This window comes from Kogia breviceps, chromosome 9 (assembly GCF_026419965.1).
Source record: "Kogia breviceps isolate mKogBre1 chromosome 9, mKogBre1 haplotype 1, whole genome shotgun sequence".
NCBI classification, from domain to species: domain Eukaryota; kingdom Metazoa; phylum Chordata; class Mammalia; order Artiodactyla; family Physeteridae; genus Kogia; species Kogia breviceps.
The window spans coordinates 68,822,967-68,841,877 of record NC_081318.1 but is presented as its reverse complement, the minus strand read 5'-3'; positions in this window follow the sequence as shown (position 1 = coordinate 68,841,877).

Below are 18,911 nucleotides of genomic sequence, written 5' to 3'. Positions count from 1 at the left end.
AGAATGATAGTATCATGGATTCCTAGGAAAATATAACTCTGGGAGAAATATGTCCTGTGGCTTCTACAAGAGGAAAATAATGCCTTACTAATGAACTCAATCATAATCATATATTCCTATTGATTAAATCACCAAAACAATATAGCTTATCCCCTTCTCTCCTTATGGTTGCTGCTCTAACAGCTTAGAGCATCAAACTAAAGTTTTCAGATAATCTGCCAACAGTTTGACTTCCCATGGTACATTTTTTATCGCATCATCAGAGTACTGTCTCTAGGATATATCTTATGGGATGTCTTCCTTGCTTGCTAACATGTGAATATTCAGACTACAGGACAAAATAGGAACTCTCCACCATAGTTCTGAAGGCCTTCTGCCATAGGTCTCTTCTGGTCTTACCTTGCGCTATGGCTCCTCTCCAGAAGAGCCTGACATCCTGCATGCAGTTCATCACACTGGGATGCTGGTACATGCCTCCACGCCTTAGCATGTGCTATTCCATTTTCACAGAATGTACCTCCTGACACTTGATCACCAAGTAAATTTTCTTGGAGACTGCTTAAGTGTCTACCTCAGTTAAACCTTCATGGGCCTCCCTACGAGGCAGAATTTGAGGATTACTCCTTTGCCCTCTTACTAAAGCACCTAGCCAATTGCAAAAGGTGAAGTTTCTTGAGGGCTAAATGGGATTTCCTTTTATGTGACCTTATAGTCTCTTATAGTGCCTGGCACTTAGCAGGTTTTCAACAGAGATTTATTGAATAAATGAATCTCTCAGATTTCTCAGAGGTGATATTGACAAAAGAGAAGGTAATTTTATTTCTACTTTCAAAAAACTTTGGAAGTGTGTGTATGCTATAGGTGGTCAAACAACAGTTTAAAAAAACCACTTGGTTTCCTTGTTATTATGGAAAATGTTTTGTCTTAAGTACGGAAATGGCTTAATGACAGGAAGCAATGTGTAAGAATAAATGATCATTTCTCTACTTAGAAAAGTTAGTGTCAAGGTTCCCTGGGGACTGATGCTGGAACACAGTCTCAACCAACATGTTAAATATATTGCTTAGAAAAAAAGAGAATTCTTTAAGTCCTCTTTTTCCTAATTGCCAAGGTCTTAAGTGTAGTGAGATACTGAGTTGACAGGCATAACATGCAAGAATATAATGAAACAATTAAAATAAAGAATAATAACACTTAACTTTGATGTCGGAAAATAAAGATAATAAAGAAAAATCAATTTATCCAATTTATTTTGAGTACCTATTATATACAAAGTCCTATTTTAAGAGTTGCAGGGGCTACAAAAGTGAACAAGACTGAACATTGTATTTACTTTGATACATGAATAAATGTTTATCAAAGTGAACTGCATTAAGATTTAAAAAGTAAAGTTATAGAAATGTTTAGAAGAGGTAATTTTTAGTTGGATGAATCGGGACCTGAAAATAAAACATTTTATTTGAGCAGCTAACAATGTCTTGATGTGATTTTTAAAGATGGAGATTAACAAGGGAGGTATTTTAAAAAGAAGAATAAATGAGAAAGAAGGTTTAAATGTGCCAATAAATACAACTGGAGTGACTGAAGGGAGATAATCGACAACAAAAAGAAGATATTCAGAGAGTTGATTTGAAGACAGAAAAAGGATAAGATGAGCCAGGTTGAGGGCAAAATGAATTTATAAACTACTACACAGTGCATTATAAATTACGACCTAAGAAAAGGATCATATAGTCTGGAAAACATCTCAGAATGTTGCTGTGATAGCAGCAGCAACAACAAAACCATGCAATTATGCATTCTAAATTTTATAGGAAATAAAGAGTTTTATTGGCAATAAAGCATTTTATTAGAAATAAAGCATTCAGTGGGACTCAACAGTCTTATTAAGCAATGGTTTTGCTTTACTTGAATGTCTTACGTTTTAAGCAGTTTATAGTTTGCAAATTGTTTCATGTACATAGCCTCACATCGGATAGAAGAATTAGTGCTGTCATTCTCATTTTAAGGGTCAAAGGCATAGATCTAAGTAGTTTAAATTACTTTTTTCAAGCTTACACAACTAGTGAGACATAGGACAGAACCTAGATGTTCTTTATGCAGATTCAGTATTCTTTTACCTATTTCACTTAGCACTCTAGAAAGATACAAATACAATGAACTAGATAGAAGAGGTCCTAAAGGAAATCATTAAAATACCAAGGAAATAAGGAGGATCCTTTAGAAGGAGAAAGCAGATTTTGTTAATAATTTTATAAATGTTACAAATAAATGAAGATGGCTCAGATTATGAAATTCAGACAACTAGAACTGGAAGATACTCTAGACTGGAGGTTACAAACACAGGGCAAGTTGGCCACATCTGTCCTCTAGATATGCTTTGCATGACTTTCAGTGTATTTTAACACAGCATTTTAAATAGGTGTCGCAATTTTGAAATGGGGAGACTTTATAAAAGATCCGTATTTGCAGCTTCTTTTGAAAATCAGAATGTCTGGAAAAAAGTGGGCTTTGGCCCAATAGAGCATTCAGCCAGACTGCATAGGGGCTTTGCCTTTTAAAAGGGGAACTTGTTCTCTGCTTCAATACACTATCCCCTAATGTAAACTACTAGGGTACACTGCTTCCCAGTGGATTACACCCAGTTGGCTTCACACCTTTATATTACTTGGTAAACATCTGAGTGTTGGCCACTTCTCCAGAACCTAAGCAGAAATGTTTGAGGTGCCATTTGACGCTAATGGCAGGCAAGTCAGTCACACCCTCCTCCTTCAAATGAATTCTCTGGATATGCTAACAGAGAATGAACACTAAATGAGATGTTAGAAGACAACATTTTATCCATAAATGGACTTCCATGTTAATGGCAGAACTCCAGGGGGAAAATCTAAATACTCCTGCTTCTAAAGAACATGACTCTGGCTCTTTCTGAAGCCAATTATTTTATTCTTCCTCAGGTTCCACGAGATTCAGATTCATTCACTCAGTCAATAAATATTTACTGAGTTCTCAATGTATGCCAGGTACCATTTTAGTTGCTAAGGCAAAAGCAATAAATAAAATGGTCTACAATCACTGCTGTTGTGAGCCTTACATTTAGTGAGAGCAGACATGAAATAAACAATATAAATAAATATATAGCAGGTTCCGGAAGGGGTGTTGGGGATGTAAAGGGGATTGTAATCTTATTAAGGGAGATCATGGATGGCCTCACTGAGAAAGTAACATTTGAACAACAATATGAGGAAGAAAAGGAAAAATGGAGTATCTAAGGGAAGAGTATTTCAAGAAAAGATGCTCCCCAAATTATTCCTATAAGTTGCCCTTTGTGCTTGTTAATTCAAGTTGTTTCCTGCTACTGGCAACTAAGAGACTTTACCATTTTCACCCATGAGTATGATACGTCTGCTGATTCCAATGTTATTAACATTTTTAAGGTATATTTTAATGTGTCATGGCACGGGCATCGTGGAATACTGCAGGATTTAATAAGTATAGTATCTAAAAATCTTTTAAATGTTTTTGTCAACTCTACACTGAATGCCAAGATTTCTTTTTCTTTTTTCTTTTAAAAAAAGGTATCAAGGAGCTGTGTACTCAGAAGCAAACAATTATTACCAGAAAAAAGTTGAATTAATTTGGGCTTTTTCTTAAAGTGAGGCAGGGGGGAAAACATTTTCACATTTATTCCTCATTTTTTGGGATTCTTCCAAGGCTCCAAGATTAATTACCTTTAAAAAAAAGGAAGAAAAGAAACTATTTATTTTGCATTGAGCATGGGCCAGAAATTTTAATATTTATTTTGTCTTATAAAAAAATCCTTGCACAAATGAGTAGATTGAGACTCAAGTTAAATTACTCATGCAAGTTTACACAGCTAAGGAAGAAAGCAAGCCAGGATTCCACCTCACCTGACGTTAAAGTTGGGTTTTTGCATTATGGAAAAATCAGAAGGTTCTTCTGGACCATAATGTGGCCATAACCTTCTAATCACAGTGGCACTTACTTAAGGTGGCTCTTTAATATAACACTAAGAAAGAAATTCATACCAATTTTTTGCGGCATTGTGTGAAACAGATGGAAATATATGAAGGGGAGATTCATAAATAAAATTGCTGGTGAAAAGGTATCTGTTACTGACTTAAGTCCTCTTACAGATTTATCTATGTACCATTAGACATTACTCCTCTCTTCCAGGAGGTTTCTGGGAAAAAATCCCTGAAACAGCAGTTCCTATGTGTAGAAAACTAGAACAACAAGAAAGAAAGAAAGCGAGAGAGAGAGAGAGAGAGAGAGAGAGAGAGAAAAGCTGAGTTCCCAGTGGGTTCCATTATGCTCAGGACACGGCAACCAAACACTGCTCTCTGCAAAAAAATGTCAGGCCGTGGAGCTTGGAGGACCATATAGCACTCTCACGTAACTGTTCTGATGAGGTGTCACCTATTTCCATCCAAAAGCTGTTGTAATATGATAACACCTTTGGGATAAGGCACTTTTCTGTCTATGAAATTACTGAATGCAGGCCTTATTCACCTTTCCACATTAGGCTTGGATGCTCAAAATTTGACTTTAGGCTGTGCAGAAATGAGGAGGCATCCAGTGTATGAAAGTCGTCCATCTGGAAAACTCCTTAATGGGAAATAGATGAACGAGATGACCCAACGAAGTCCTCCACATCTTTAATATCCATGATTCTGCTAAGAAGTATTTTGGAACTTTCCTAACCCAAGGCAGATTCCACTGATTTCTCAGGTGGGAGGGGTGGGTGAGGGGTGACTGACACTGAAACATGGAAAGGAACTGTCCTTGATCGCTAGAGAAAGATGGAAAGCCCAGAGAAAGGGGGTAATTGATCTCACACCACCTTATCTTGCTGAAATACCAGAAGAGAGGAGGGGAAGGACTGGGTTGCCAATTTGCTGACACTTACGGCTGTGGAACTGTCACTGAAACTATCCTCCCAGTAATTATCTGTTAGGAAACACTCACTTTCGTCTTTAGGGCCCAAGGCCTGTTTTGACATAGAATAAGCAATTAAGAAAATCCTTTTTGGTTCTCAGTCACCTCTTTAACTTCAGTTTCTAATCTGCTTGTTGTTAACTGTCCATATCCTTAAGAGATAGAAATAACAACTGGCTGTAGGAGATCTCAATGTAGGGAAACCAGAAAAGGATTTGCAGTGTTTGATGAATAATGTTTCCTGCCCAACTAAAGGAGATATATATCTGTATTTCTAAAATGTTGCTTAAAATTAAATGAAAAATTTTCAGTTTCAAGTATAGTTGAATTTAGGTATATAAAACATAAACTTTGCTACTTCGTCTTCATAGTTTCCAATGTTTTTGAATGTTATTGAAACTATTATGACAGAACAAGTATTTCAAACCGGATCTGTCTTCCCCAGCACATTATACCACTTAGATTTAGAAATTAGAGCCTCTTCGATTTCTGTGCTTAGTGAACTGGTTGTATCATGACAAAGGTAATCTTCTATTTGAAATTAACCATATTTTCTTTTACTTTTTACCTCTAGGATTTTGAATCCTTCTTACTTGAGATATGTCAAAAGTCTGAGTGTTCACTATTTTTTAGTGTTCTTTATGACCTTTATGTACAGACATCCTAGGCACTGTCCCTACCTTCTAGGAATTTATCTCTGATTCTTCCGTTTTGTGTAATCCTGTTACAGAAAAATAATCACTCAAATTATATATGTTTCTATTAAAAAATATATTTTCTACAAAATATAAAGTGAAGTATTTCCTGAATAGAATTGCTGGCTGAAAGGGACATTGGCTTTTATCCAGCCTGACATTCTTAAAGGAGTGTTTTTTGTCATTTATTTTTAAACTCCTTGAGAATATTTACCTAAGAGAAGAAGGCTCTAATCTCTTGACGTCTATTCCAGAGCTTAATAGAATATTTTTTTTAAAAAACGTAATGTTTTTCTAGAGTAGGAAGTCTAAGGAAAACTGCAACTCAACAATCAGTGAAATCTGTGAATCAGTACCCTAGTGTCGGCTCTACTTTTCCACTCATGTGTAGTCTTTCGTGATTGAGTTATTGACAGAAAATGGCAGCTGTTACTGATTTTGAAAATGTTAACGTACCGCCCCTTGAATTCTCTCACTCTGTTTGGCAGGAGCCATTATCTTTGTGCAATATCCATATGCTATGAGGAGTGCTCAATGGCCTTTGCTTGTTACAGACCAACTCCTTATTGTTGCCTATGGAAGCAGAGAACTGCTCTTCTCTCCTGGGACCTCAGCTGATATGTTCAGCTCTGGATCCCCAACAAGTAGCATGCTGGAAGGCTCAATAAATATTTTTTAAACATTGACTGAATAAATTGAATGAATAAATGAAGTTTGTGTATATGGCAGCAGTGTTATCCTTTTTTTTTTTTCTTTCCTGTCACAGAGCCACCAGCTGTTTGTAGAACAGTGAAGGTTGAATTGTATTAATATAAATAAACATGGTTTGCCCCTAATTATATGTGTGACCTTGTGCCGGGGACTTCCTTTGCTAGACCCTGGTTTCCTCCTCTATAAAGCAAGGGAATTAAATCAGGTAATCTCCAAAGTCCCTTCCTGTTATTCCATACAGTGATTAGTGTGTGATGACATAGCACGCGTTATAGTATTAGTCACAATGGTGGGGCTGCAGATTTGCCACTCACTCCTCTTCAAAGAGGACATGAGTCAAATTTAACAGGCAAGTGGAGAAAAATGCATAAGTAAGGATTTTCTCCCATTTATAGCCTCATGGGCTTTTATGTTTAGGTTTCCAGAGGTTAAGAGTATAAAAAGTAAAATTAAGAGCATTAGAAAATATTTTTTTCATGCAGAAAAGTATTTTATTTTGATCAATTAACTGCATAATGGTTGTTTATATTCACAGGAAGGACAGTGCTTTTCATATTCATAAAATATCTGCGACTTCAGGCCCATTTAGTTCCCATACATCTGTTAAGTACAGAAAAAAGAAACCTAATGATCTAACAGAAAAACACACTTAAGGCTAACATTTGGTTCACAGACCTATCATTCTGTTTGCCAAAATGAAGTTACTGAAGCTTTCGTAGTAATTGTTGTGACTGAGCAGACCAAAGGGACTTATGTACATTCATGCTGGTATGTATACACATGTATTTGCACCTCCCAAGCCCATATTAGAACCTGCTATTTATTTCCTGAATGAAGCCTAAATTAGGTAGTGATATTCTGTGATGCTGCTGAGAAATGGATGTGCCATGTGTTCTTGCTTAAAAGAGAGACAATGAGCAGACAGCAATGCAAGAGCATTCAATTACAATGCCCCACTTTATTTTTTAGCACAGTTCTTGCTGAAAGGTCTTTCAGGAAAACAAGAACATTCAGGAAGCAACCCTCAGTCTCTGTGGATGAATTTGTTTATTGAGAGGCTACTTGGTGAGCAGTGCACAGACTTCTGGACTTAGAGCTGCTGTTCCAGCTTTATTTCCTTCTAGCACTACTGAGTGAAACCTTCTCAGTTTCTTCATCTGTAAAATGGGGCTAATACAGAATGGTTGTGAGGATTGAATGAGTTAACATGTGAGTGTATAAAGAAACAGTGGGACAGGGCAGGAAAGGTCACTTTTAAGTCCGTGCTAAAAAAGTTACCATATTCTATATTACTGTTTTAACTGCTCACAACGAGGCAAACATGAAACATGTTTCATGTAGCTGTAGCTACATGTAGCTCACAATGTTCCTTTACCCACGTGATAGCATAATCGTAACTATAGATTTACCACCACCTACAAGAACCAGGGCACCTGCCTTCACCCCCACCTCCAGGTAATATGTTATAATGGATACCCCATTATAACGGTATTACCTGTGTGGAAGAAACTATATGTTCAACTATTATAATACATGAAACATGATTTGTACACAAAATTATCTGGATAACTTGTGAAATATAAGCATAGTTTAACTTGTTTTGCAATAGTCTAATTATTGCAAATGTTAAATCAAGTATAAATCAAAACAAAGATACGAGTGCCATTGCTTTGAGAAATCCATCATTACCACATCAGATTACAGTCTTCCAATTTCAACACCTCTTCTTCTGACTTAGGAAAAACCTTATAATGTATGCATTGGGCCAGGAGCTTGTCATTTGCTCCCAACCCACCTCCACACTGCTACTTCTTGATGGTGCTGCCTGGCCAGGATAAAACAACTCTGGGACAGTAAGAATGATCTGGGCCAGCAAGAAGGGAAATCCCCATATTCCAAATATCTCCCTTCCTTCTTTATGCTCCCCACCAGTGTAGGTTTTGTTTTTCTGCAAAGCTCTTTCTAGAACTGGTCACTAGAAAATTAAAATTGGGTATCGGTTACCTCTTGAAAGCTTTGAATGACTGCTTTCATTAATAACCATTCAAAGCTGTGAAACTACTCATCTACACCTCCCAATGTAGAACCATGACTTTTTTCTTCACAAATTATTTGCTGTTTCCCTTTTTTCGGCCACGCTGCATGGCTTGTGTGATCTTAGCTCCCCAGTCAGGGATTGAACCCCCCAGTCAGGGCTTGAACCCAGGCCCTCGGCAGTGAGAGCACAGAATCCTAACCACTGGACCACCAGGGAATTCCCTGCTATTACCCGTTACCAAACACATGTGATCAGAAGCCAGTGGTGAATCCTGCTACTTAGGTTCCCATCGTCCTCTGCTCTACACTTCCTTGGTATCAGAAGCACCTTCTATTGATTTGCCATATATGTGCCATAAAGACATTTATAGTTCTCCTAGAGAAACTAAATCTAAGCACAAAAGAATATAAATAAGAATCCAAAGTGGGAGATGAATGCCATGTAAAAGGTATAGATATAAAGTGTGTCTTCTGTAAATGTCCGCCGCCTGTTAGTTTGGAGGTGGGTTGGGGAGTGGATAAATGTGTTCACTCTAAAACTAAAGCCCACATTTGGAAGGTTTTACTTCCACATGCATGACCACAGGAACTCAGGTCAACCTTTTAAAAAATTTTATCTGGTTTTCTCAGAGTTTCTGGGGGCTACCTGATTGGTGTGTAAAATTATAACTGCTCAGGTTCTTTCTCCTCAGTTTTCTCTTTGAAAGTCAAGGGCCCTAGAGCCACCTAAGGAAGGCTGCTGGCACTGACACCAGGGTTCTCCTGAAAAACCAAGGCAGTATGCCACACAACCTTCTTTTCGCTAACTTATTTAATAAGATGTAACAACATGTTCCACGGCTAAAAGCATGCATGATGACTTGAATCTCTACTGAGACTCCTTTCTACATATCTCTACCTCCTTAATGGTCCCTTTAATTAAATTCTTAAATATATGAGTTCATACAATTAGTCACAAAAGAAAAAATTCAAAGAGAATTTTATTTGACCTCATTAAACAGTTTAGAGCAAAAACCATGAAAGATCTTTTTTAACCATAAATAAGTGGTTAACTTAACATAAATAACTACCACTTGTAAACACTAGTAGAAGAATGCAACATTTATAATTTTGCCAATCAATTACAGTGCTATATTTTAGACATTCTAATTCAATGCCAGAAATTTGGATTATATTAATTTTAAAAGAAAAGCCCTGTACAATATACATAACTATTTAAATTTTGGAATTTTTATTTTATAAAAATGCATATTTCAATATATCCATGTTTGCCATACTTGTATCCCTTCTACTTACTCAGGGCTAGTCATCAATAATATTTGCTAAATGAATTTTTTAAATACATATTTTAATGGGCTGCTGACTAAAGAAAGTATCATTTGGCCCATGGAAACTTCATTGCTCAGAGGCAAAAATTCCAAAATCAAGTCACAGACTCCATATAATGTGGAGCAAGAGACCCAGATCATTAACTGCTGCTGTCTCTTTATGCCTGTGCCTTAATCAATAATTTAAATTTTTTTGCTAATAAATAATTCATGCTTTGTTGGTATTGTTTTTTAAAGCCCTGGATTTTCTAATAATTCTTGGTTTCTTTCTTCAAGACTCCTTGGCAGTATTTTCCTGTGAATATCTAAGCGTTGGCTTTTTAAAACTCTCTGAGAACAAATCGGTTCTTTTAACTTGAAAGATGCCACTTCACTTAAATAATTAACCAAGGTCCACAGATCTTCACCTTCTCCCTCATAATAAAAACGTACAATTAGACAATTAAAACTTAGCTATATTAAAATAATAAACAAAAAAACAGGAAAGGGATAATGCTGAGTAGAATCCAAAAAGGGTCTTATGTGTATGGACTAATGTCTCTTTCCCTGATCATATCGGTTTCCGAAATTTTTTACTGTGATAGAATACACATAACATAAAATTTACTATCTTAGCCATTTTTAAGTGTACAGTTCATGGGCACTATGTACTTTCATACTGCTGTGCAACCATCACCATCATCCATCTCCAAAAGTCTTTTCATGTCGCGAAACTGAAACTCTATACCCATTGAGTAATAATTCCACATTCCCCCTTCCCCCAGCACCTGGCAACTACCATTCTACTTTCTGTAAGTGGAATCATACAGTATTTGGTGACTGGCTTATTTCACTTAGCATAATGTCCTTAATGTTCATCCATGTTGCAGCACATGTCAGAATTTCCTTCCTGTTTGAGGCTGAATAATATTCCATTGTATGTATATGCCACAATTTCCTTATCCTTTTGTCTGTTGATGGACACTTGGGTTGATTCTATGTTTTACCTATTATGAATAATGCTGCTATGAACATGGATGTACAAATATCTCGTTGAGACTCTGCTTTCAATTTTCTGTGCATATACCCAGAAGTGGAATTGCTGTGTCATATGATAATTTTATTTAAAAATTTTTGAGGAACCATCATACTGGTTTCCACAACAGCTGTGACATTTTACATTCTGAACAACAGTGTACAAGGGTTGCAATTTTTCCACATCCTCAGCAACACTTATTTTCTGTTTTTCTTTTTGTTTTGTTTTGTTTTTTAATACTAACCATTCTAATGCATGTGAAGTGGTATCTCATTGCAGTTTTGATTTGTACTTTTTAAAGTATTAGTGATGTTGAGCTCCAATTATATTTTTAAATTATATAGATAAAAAGCTTTTTCCTTTCTCCTTGACAATTCTAAGGAAAAGAGTTAAAAAAAAAGAAAATTCCAAAATCGTGAGCATAATTTAAACACAATAAGTATATTTTTCAAAGATGACTATGAATTTGAAGGAAACAGCTTAATGAAATATAAGTCAGTTTACAGCTTGCCAACATGGCAATTAAACTCTTTATTGAGCTCACATCATTCATTCATTCAGCAAATATTAATTGAAGGTCTCATTTCTGTTTCACTGTGCTAGTTTCTAGGAATGTATAAATCAAACCCCACAGTTCCTGGCGTCTAATAACCTATCGCTAGTTTATGGGGTATTATCTTTCTTTAGCCAAGTATAAGTCAAAATAGAGAAGTGCCATGTGGTCCTTTGGAGAAGTCAGAGACACGTAGTTCAGATACTTTCATTGTCTTTACCAGAGAAGTGACTAGAAAATGTTGTGTAAGTTGAGTTTCCTCATCAGAAAAATAGGGGTAATTATTCTTACTCAAGGGTTTTGTGTTTTAACCACAGGGGCAGGGTTAAATGGTTAAGCAGGTATAGACTTCCCCATAACTACTTTCACAGTCTTTTATTGGCATATATATAGCTAAAGTTCATGAATATCTTGCTCTATCCCAGAAAAATGGGGACTCCCATTAATTTAGAGATTTTGACAATAACCATTTCTCTTGAATAGCCATTGAAAACAGTCAATACATGGAAGTAAACTCTGTTGTCAGTACTTATATAGAATAAAAAGCGCCTGGAAAAATGCAGACGTGAGAAAGATAAAATTGTTTGCTGAGACTTGAACTTTAGAACTGTACATCATCCAATATATTTACATTTTCTATGAAGAGACAAAATGGATCCCAGGACTTCTTATCTGGACTGTAACATTATTCAACATATTAATTTGTTTAAAGAGGGAAAATCTGCCTTAATGGAGAAAATATGATGCTCATAAGAATTTGTACCATTCTTATCCTGGACAACATGTTCTCATTGCCAATTCATTAGCTAGCTGGCTTCCTAGGTAAGAAACACTGGTTGTATGAATCAGGGCAGCCTCCTTTTTACTATAATTATTTGTTATCATAAAATTGTAAATTAATAATGTTTTTCTGGTATTATATGGCAGTCTCATGAGCCTGATGATGGTATTGGCCTTTTTCTTTGAAATATCAAAAAGAAAATACGTTCTGAGATGTTTAAACTCAAAGCTTAATCCTGGATATTGACATCAAGATGATTGGACACAAAGAAAGAATTAAAGCAACCTTAGGAAGTGCCTCTCCCACCCCCCCCAACAAGGGTATTCTAACCCCATAAGCACTAACTCTATGTACTTTGAAGCAAATCACTTATTTTCTAAAGCTTTAAACATTTCTACAGGTCTGACTTTGCAATTTTTAATGTCTTGTTACAGTATTTTGTTAATATGTATTTTGTCCCCAAATACTGATTTGGACTTTTTTTCTCATCTAAACAATGGGTAATGATAGGAAAAAAAGAAACTATTCAATTCTTTGTGTTTTCAAATTTTGATGCAATGCCTTTGTAAATTAGCCTATACTATCATAAAACTGTGATGTAGGGTCAAAAATTAAAACTTAGACCAGATGGGAATATTTACTGATGCTTACTTTAAGGAATAAAAAAATGTGAAAAAAAATGAGGTAGAAAAACTGTGCTGAAATATATCTACTGTGTTTTTTTTCTTAAAACAGTAGTAGATATTCATTACGATCTATTTTCCCTTGAAGCATACTTTGTCTTTAAGTTATTTTGGTGTATAAAAATAGAGTACTTTCACATTTGTACATTTTTTTCTCAATGACACTACAGCTGAATTGTTCATCCTAATATTTATCTCTGCATTGGAATGCTTCTTGAAGTTTTCTTCCTTATTTTTAAGTTTCAAATTCTACAGTAGAATTTGCTTGCTTCTCTAGACTGCTGCCAGGAATCTAAATATAATAGTAAAGCTTTATTGAAAACTGGAAAATAGGAAAATTTGAAAATTAGAATCCTGTGCCTTTCTCCTTTTCTGAGAAAATATTTTTGTACCTTTGTGCTTTGGGGATTTGACATTAATCATTTGGCTGACCCTAGGAAAGGATGTGAACTGAATCTTCTTAAATAACATCATTTTCATTGTTAAATTTTGTTGTATTTTTTGTGTAAAACTGATAAAAAAATCCATCTATCCGAAGCATATATATATATATATTTTTTTTTAACTTTATCAATTACTGTACCTATTTGTTAACATTTCCTTAAATGTGTTTTCTCTAGATGTTGAAAGTAAAAAAGCCCTTGTTATTTTTTCCATTGTCACTCTTTACTACTTTCCATAGGCGGCATATTGTGCATGCCAAGGACTGGAGGAAATAACAGACGTGTGAGCTCCAAATTATAGGCACAAAAATAACTTTCATAAAATAGGTTTTAAATGACACCACTTTCCAAAAAGTCAGCTCTAACTGACTCAAGCCTAGAAAGCAGTAACGTTAGGGAACATCAGACACACGTCCACTGAACCCAGAAAGTGTTCCACAGTGTGACATTAGCTGGGATGATGACATTCCCAGCTTGCTGCCAGCACATTCCAGGAGGCAGGCTGGGTATTTTGGTACTGGTCAAGCCAGTCTCCTCAATCGTATTGGTCTCACATTGTTGAGATACTATTTTATTTACGCAAGCAACTCCTAATAAAGCCAGCTCCATTGTTCGCCAGCAACAGATAAAAGAAAAGAGAGGCAGAGAGAATTCGAGAAATAAGAGGGGAAACTCCTCCAGTTTTTTTCTTTGAATGCAGACAGAATCCTCACCCCGGGCTTACTGACTAGAGCAGCCTGGGTTCCTGCTGTTCGCAGAATGTTACAGATGGATGCCTGGGCAGGAAGCCCTCCCCGTTCGGAAACGGTGCTCTGGGGAATGCAGGGGGCCTGGAACCAGCCCTCTCCTTCCCCTCCAAACCTCTTCTCTAAACCCCTACTGAGTAAAAAGAGAGAGAGAGAGAGAAAGAAGAAGAAGAAAAAAAAAACCCAAACAAACGCATGTCCCTGGAAACATTTCTGCCAGGCAGTTTTTTAGTGGAATCTTGAATTAACCTCTTCACTCCCGATTAGAATAGCAGTTTATAACTTTGCAGGCATCTCTTTAATGTCCTGAATCAATTCCACCAGCTCATTGAAGTACCATACCATTTGGATTGAATTATAATGGTACTTTTGAGTTATGCAACAATTTCTAGTAAGCGAAAGCAGGTTTGAATTCTGAAATAATTAAAAGTATTTTAGCACATCAAATATTGTATTAATAGTGTTCTCTGGTTCCATTTCTTTTTAAATCACATTTTGAAAGTTTTGCTCTTCCCATAGTTTTTCCTTTGGTGCAGTTGCTTTTTTTAAAGTATAAATTTTTAAAGTACCCTGCCTTTGTTTTGGACCTATTTAACAAGGAGTTAATTTCATAATCATAGTCTTTCATATATAGTTTAAAGGTAATTCTATTATCATAATATTCCATTTGTATGTATTTTAAGACATACGATATTTGTATGCTTAAAAGATAACTTTTATTTTGGAATTTGCAAAGTTAGGAAATTCAGCTAATGTATGTCTGTGCCCAAAGAGGAAACATAAACCAAATAGTTTATGCTAAAATATAAAATGCAGTGTTATTTCTAACCTCATAATTACCATCACAGTAGAAACAAAATATGTCACAGGAAGAATCTACTTACTTTGAAACATTTATAATACATTTATTTGATTCAAAAATAAAGTTTAGGGGAGGAAAAGTAATTTTTCCTCTACCCTTCTAGCTTCTTGGCTGAGACATACCTTGTAAGAAAAACAGACTAACAGGAGAAAAACAAAAGTGTAATAAAATGTATTCTTTCTGTATACATGGAAAAGACTCAGGAAAACTTATTAACTCCCCAAAATGGCCCAAGCCATCTCCTTAAATACCACCTCCAGCTAAAGACAAAATAAGATGTTGGGAGGTGGGAAGCCAGTTATGGGAGGTTATCAGGCAAAGCACAGTAAATAAGGATAAGGTTGTTATACAGATTTAGGTCCTTGCCTTCTCCTTCGATAAGAGTTTCTAGAGATTTGGTCATCTTCCTCTTCCTAGTAAACGGCGTGGGGTTGGGGGGGGAGACACTCTTATAAATGAAGGTTTCCCTCATAAATGTAAATATCTCTTACAAAAGAGTAACTTCTATTCACTTTTTCAGGGCTTTTTCTAGGTCTGCTGTTTCTTAAAAAAAAAATCAGCCTAAAATAATCCTTATCCCCAGGAGACATATTTTAGAGTAGCAAATTCTGCTTCCCTTCAAAAGTTACAGAGTAACTAAATTCTACTATATCAGCAATAAAATGGTTAGGTATTTCATCATATCAAGAATAAAAGATTCAGGACTTCCCTGGCGATCAAGTGGTTAAGATTCCACGCTTCCAATGCAGGATATGATCCCTGGTTGCGGAACTAAGATCCCACATGCCACATGGCTTAGCCAAAAAAAAAAAAAAAAAAAAATAGTAAAAGATTCTAACCAACTACAGTTATATTCCATAAAAAGACAAAAAAAATTAAAGAAGAGAATCTATTGAAAATTCAATTAAAGAATGTAACAGATGGAAGAGTTAAAAAAGAAAAGATGGGCTTCCCTGGTGGCACAGTGGTTAAGAACCTGTCTGCCAACACAGGGGACACTGGTTCGAGCCCTGGTCCAGGAAGATCCCATATGCCACAGAGCAACTAAGCCCGTGCGCCACAACTACTGAGCCTGTGCCCTAGAGCCTGCGAGCTACAACTACTGAAGCCAGCGTGCCTAGAGCCAGTGCTCTGAAACAACAGTAAGCCACCGCAATGAGAAGCCCACGCACTGCAACAAAGAGTAGCCCCTGCTCACCGCAACTAGAGAAAGCCCGCACACAGCAACGAAGACCCAGCACCCAGCACAGCCAAAAATAAATAAATAATTTTTTTTTTTTTTTAAAGAATTGCAACTTCATAGTAAGCAAATCCAGATATTCTGTGATTGACTACATCTAGTCATTGCTTAATTCACCAAATATTGAGTGCCTTCTGAGTTTCAAGGGCCATGCTGAATATTAGGGATTCAGTCATCAGTAAAACACACTATTAGCCCTCAAGAAACAGACAGACTGGTAGAGGTCATGACAGTATAGGTTTCCATGACCTTTTATTTTAAAGCCCTTTTATCTAAACACTTAGAAAGGCTAAATGAAGACAAGTCAATTCAGCCAGTTCTCAGTTGAACAGGCCCTGGTCACTACACCTGACATCCATTCTGATTGGTCAGTACATCTATTCTGGTTAGTCTCCAAATTGTACAATTTATTAAATATTTGGAATAGCATGTTTGTTTAGACACAATAGAAACTTTGATCATTTGTGCTTCCTTCAAACAGTTTGTAAAGTATTTGCATTTACCTTATACATGTAGCATATCTTGTTAAAAACAAACACATAAATGAACAAAACCATAATGGGAAATCTATTGAGTTTTTGAGAAATGTTTTTTCTTTGAGAAGAAGAAAGAAAAATGTGAGTAGAAAGCCTCAATTATTTTTGCTTTAGCCTTGCATATTGTTGTGTGAGGAAGCGATGCTTGGAACTACAACAGTCTTGGAATTATGAGGGAAGTCTAATGGCAGGGGGGCTGCCCAGGGCCCTACACACTTGAGCTACTCAGTTACCCACCTGGGATGGTCAACCTTTCCTTGTTCAATCCACTAATGTTGTGAAAACCTGTTACTTGCATTCAAAAAGCATCTGAACTGAAATAATAAATTTAGGGAAAGTGGGATGATTTTTGCTTCCTAGGAATAAAAATTGAATAGCTATACTTATTTTCCAAATAAAGGATTTTGAAGTATGTATTTAATTCATGCTGGTTGCCAAGTCATAAAACTTCTTGGGAGGCATATTAAACTAATAAAACTAGATTCTGGAATTAAGTATTATTTCTTGGATAAATGGCCCTCTTCCATGCATTCTTGGATTTCAGAAGTTTATCTGACTTTGACAGCTAACTTCAGGTGACTCTCAGCTTGCTGGTTTCAGAGTCAGTGGTGTGGTCTATAGCCATACCTTGCAATTGGATCAACCACATCATAAAACACTCAATAGACATTCAAGCCAATACATTCAAGCGAGGACCCAAGTCAAAAGCCAAAATTTCCATCTTTATGTGTAATTGTCATTGACTCTAAATATGTATTTGAGAGAAAAGAAGGACTATTGGGCAAATTAGAGCCTGTCAGCATCAGCTCAGTGGCTGTATGATAATCATTTTAACATCATGTATTTCAAAACTCAGCCAAATGGAAGGGTCCATTCTATTTTCATGGTACCCTCCATCATCTAGCCTACAGACTTCCTTTGCTATAGTACAGTCACTTCCAGTACACATCAAGACAATGATATATGAGAAAGTATGTATTGGGGGAATCTGAACAACTGGTGTCATGTAGTTTATTGCTAAATTATTGGGGCTGAAGGGTTGTTAAAGATGCACTGATTTCCTAAGCACAGAAGAAAATACCATAGATAGATATTCTCAATAAAAAAATAAGAAGCAAAAAAATCTCTTTGTGTGTGTATGGGGTGATTTATTATAGTTTTAACTGGAGAGCTGAATAGAAAGAAGCATAATAAAGATATGTAAAAGCAGAAAAAGAACCTATGTTGCTTAAGCATAATAGATAAAACATGAAGTGTGCTTCAAGGGAAAAATCAAGTCACACTGTAAATGCCTTAAATGTCTGCATATGTAATGATTCAGCAAGGTCCAACATGCTAATGACGGTCATTGCCTAATGCCGCAATACTGCAAAGCAGAGCCATTCCTTTATGTTGCCCCTATCCAAGTCCATTAAGAAATAATGGTTCTAAGATGAAAGTCTTGTTAGGGTTTCAATGAAAATGTTTGGCACACCATGATGAAAAGTCAACAATCTGCTTTTAACGAGAGACACTGGAAAAACGTTGGTTAACATACCACTGAAAATATTAATTCTCCTTAATGGCAGGATGCAACATAGCTTTTTATAGTTTTTGATCCATGTCATAAATTTGGCTATGACAAAGGGGATACTCTGGCTTTAACTCACTGGCAAGAACACAGCTATTTTCCAGCCCTAAGACGTTTGGCCCTTAGTATTCTTTGTAATGCTCAAAGGGCCAGATTTCTATTCTCAGAAAGGCAGTGTGTGTGCGCGTCGGCGCGTGAACTCTTGCATATGCATACATGTGCATGTGTGAGTGTGTAGTCAACGTGTGTGTGTCAGCAGTATGAGTAGTTTTCTTTGGGTTTTTGGAGAGAGAATAGAAGGAAAAATATTACAAGTCCCAAGTCCCGGTACCACTGCCAGAATTCCAAAATTTGCAAAGTCAAATCAATGAGGCAGATAACAACCTTAAAAACCACAATAACTTGATCACTGTATGCCTGATAATATATTGTCCATTTCAACTGGCTGTAGTTAGAAAAAGTGGATTTTTTCCTATGCTTTTTTTTCCTCATCATAAATATAAATTTTCAGATTTTTAAAGCGAGAGAATGACAAGGGGGAAACTGGTCCTCTCATTAGCACAGAGCAATGAACTTTGGCTTCGGAACGTAGATTTCCAAACAGTGTTGCTCTTGTTCAAAATCCTCATGTAGTATCCTCTCTTAGTAAAATAGATATGCATATGTGACAAATATAACTTTAGTGCCAGATCTTAACATTTTATCCCTAATGCTTTCTTTCAACTCTGCCAGTGAATGTTTGTTTTTCTGTG